Consider the following 3,873-nt stretch of genomic DNA (forward strand, 5'->3'; position numbering starts at 1 on the left):
TCTCTATCCCTTCCACACACTACTCCTTTCCCCTGTCGAGTGAGTCACGCCTACCTCGAAAGGGAAATGGCTTAATGGTGTAATAATAATAATAATAATAATCATGAACTATTGTTACTTTCTCTAAGATATTTAATTAAAAACTTTGCGTATATTTTTTCTTTATTTTCAGAAATGACTCAGAATAGAGCTCAAAAACAATTTTTACTTTTTTATTTAAAGAATTTGTGTAGTTACAAAAATCCTTTAAACAAATTTAATAATTGGGTCAATTAAATACGACATCCTTTAAAAAAGCAGTAAAGATGTCACTGAAAATTTTTCCACTTTTCGGCACAGACGCGCAGCCAGAGAAATGCCATTAAAAACGAAACAAATTTTCTGGTCATTTTCCGGTAACTAAACATTTTTTCAAGCCATACTTGAACATTTTTTACTTTCATATCTGAAAAAATGTGTAATTTTAATATTAAATGCTTAATTACAAAATAAAAGAATTTAAAACTCTCGAACTCATCTAAGTTTAAAGTATTAAAAATTTAAATTAAATACTTTTTAATTAATTAATTCATCAACAATTTTGTCAGAATTGTTCGAACTTAGTTTCTTTTCTTGTCTGAAACAGCCGAGTTACTTTATTTAAAATATTTCCGGGTTGAAAAAATTGACATTTTATTATTTATTTGTAAAAAATAGCGTTCAGAAGCAGACTGAGACTTACCAACCGACCAGATAAAAGTGATTTGAAAGATTTCAACAGGTTTCAAAGTAATCCATAGTATGTACGACTTAATTATTTGAAAAATGTTTTAAAGTTTTTACATTTAAAGTAAATTTAAAGGAATATCATCCGACTTCATTTAATTTCACGGTATTTCAACGGTTTTGATATTTTAATGGTTTTTAAGTCATTTGTTCACTAGAATTGGGGGATTTTAAAGGATTTCAAAAATTTTTAAAGAATTTCAAATTTTTAAAATAGACTTCAAGAAGGTTTTTAGGGGATTTGAAGGGTATTTCAGCAGATTCTGAAGAATTTCCAAGCACTTACAAAATTTAAAAAGATTTGAAAGAGTTTGAAACATTTGAGGATAATTCCAAGGATTAAAAAAATGTTTATAGAAACTGTAAGGTTTCAAGATATTGAAGAAGACTTGAGGGTAGGTTTAAATGATTGTCACGAATTTAATAAGATTTTTAAGGATTTAAATTATTTTAGGGCATTTTAAAAGCTCTCAATTTATTTCAATACATTTGACATGATTTCGGGAAATATCATACGATTTCATAGAATTTCACGGATTTTATTGGATTTCAACGGATCGTAAAGATTTGACATTGATTTCATAATAGTTCAAAAAGTACATAAAAAGGAATTTCATAAAAATAAGATAATTTTAATATGTTTTCAAAGAGTTTAAGGATTTTTTTAATTCTAAGAACTGCGTTTTTAAAATTAATGTAAAAAAGTCATAAATCTTTTATGCCGATAGTATCCGCACAAATCCTACCGAATGCTTGTTTTTTCTAAAATAGCATTAACAACTGTGCATTTGAAAATTTTTTTATCTGGTTAAAAAACGTAGCATATAAGAAAATAAACATTAAAATCTCAGTAACTTTCGCGATTGAGAATTTAAAAATTAAGAAACTTCTAAACAAATGTTTGCGAAAACTTTTGGAACTAAACAACTTTTATTTCAAGGTTTCAAGAATTAAACTCTTTCAGAATTGGGCATTCAAAATTATAATTTTAAATTCAAATTACAGAAATTTCGAAGATGATCAAAATTATAAAGAGGTATCATATCATGTAGTATCAAATTACATTTAAAGTGCATGGAGAAAAAGATTTCGCACAATGATATCACAAGACTTCTGTATTGAAATAAAGCGCAATATGATAACGTACAAGCAGGTTCCGGTGCTTTTTAGGACATGGACATTTATATGATTTTTAATTAAAAGCTTTAAAAATAAAGTATCTGTTAAAAATTAAATAACTCAAAACTTCGTTTGAAATGGAAGTGTTCTAAAATTAGGTTCGTGAAACTAATTCTTTAGAAATTAATCATTTTGAAATTATTCAGCACGCTTTTTAAAATAAAGTAGAAAAATAATAACTTCAAAATCAATTCTAAATAATTTACATGCATGTGAGGCACCTTCATTTTGCATACTAAAATTCAAACATGACGCTAAAACTCACCTATAATAAACGGTATGACTGTCATTTGGACAATGTGAATGAATGAATTTGAAGATGATTATGAATAATATTTTGCAGTAATTTAAATATTAACATTTTTAATAACTTGTCCCCTTTCTCCATTAAAAAGAAAAAAGTAAAGAAAAGTAAAAAATCTTGGCGGAAAGGGGCGGGGTCACCTTTTCGCCACTATGTAGATCCACGCCTGTTTTCGGCAACTTCTTAGTAGTTTCTATTTGAACCACTATTTAGTATATTTTTTCTACTTTTTATATCAGATAGAATAATCATTAGCGACCTTTTAAAAGTCCCTGTAATAAAATAATTATTTCATTTTTGATATCTGATTCGTCATATCAACAAAGTCGAAAACTCTTAGGTAGTAACATTCAAAATGTAGACATATGAATCAAATTTAAAAATGTATACCTAAACATTGACTTTATGTACTTGTGGTATTGACAGCTATTCTGAGTTTATTACATGACAGTTACAGAACTAATCTACAACATTTTACTGTACGTCATAGCAGAGATGAGGTGGGTCATAGTGTCATGCAACTGTTACATCCTTGCTCTGTAGCCATATTTATATGCGTGTATTATGCCATCTGTTGGATGGAATTGTCACTACTCAAAGTAAATTGAGTACTCTACATTATCGACATGTGATCATCGAACTATATCGGCTGGTTAGCCGACCTGTCCAGTTTGCCACGTGACAACTGTAATGCATGGACATAGGAAACACGGGACTAGGCATGCCATCCTAACCTGGGCGAGCGGGGTTGAATCCACGGGAGGGGGAGAATTCCATGAGTGGGGAGAGACGCCATCTTACGATGTGCCATTTGATTATGCGCACGAGCATTTTTGCCGACAAACTGTGCATGAAAATATAAACAGTGGGCGCTCCCATGTTTGTCGCGGGACATCAAAAGGTGGCGGACCTCCCCCTCATTGCATCACCCCCGCAATGGCATACCTAGTCCCTTGTTTCCTATGTCCATGCTGTAATGTCATTATTAGTTGAGTTTACATGCCACTAGGCAGCGCTAACTGCTCTAGTCAAAGTTCCACGAAAATTTAAATAGGTCAAATAGAAAAAAGTTATATTAGTGAAAGATTGCATTTTCACTTTAGCATAAAATAAATTTAGACTTATTTTATTGGTAGAAAAAGATTTTAGTCCGCAAAATTTCTACTTTTTGGGTCACCCGAATGACGATGCTGTCAAAAATACACCGAAATACAAATACACGCCTTAACAGAAGAAATACTCTACATATGTAGGAAGAACTTCCACCTATTAGAGAGCATCGACGCCCAGGCACATTTTGATATTAGAAAATACAATTTATCTAACATTCGCGTTAACTAAAATCTTCGTGATTGCTTGTTATGAGTATTCTATATTAGATAACTTCCAAAAACTTGACAATTTTAGGTCTTAGATTATATTTAAATAAATTGCTTATAATAAAGAACAACTCAATGAAATTCGAACACTTTAGGCCCTTTTTTGATAAATTATACGTAAAAAAATGAAAGGAAACAAAAGTTCAGAAATTGTCAACATGAGAAATAGTAGGGAGGAAATGGTATATGATGCAGATGGAATACTAGAGGCTTTCAGAGACTATTTTAGGAGACAATTCGGAGATG

This window comes from Belonocnema kinseyi, chromosome 2, assembly GCF_010883055.1.
Source record: "Belonocnema kinseyi isolate 2016_QV_RU_SX_M_011 chromosome 2, B_treatae_v1, whole genome shotgun sequence".
Lineage (NCBI taxonomy): Eukaryota > Metazoa > Arthropoda > Insecta > Hymenoptera > Cynipidae > Belonocnema > Belonocnema kinseyi.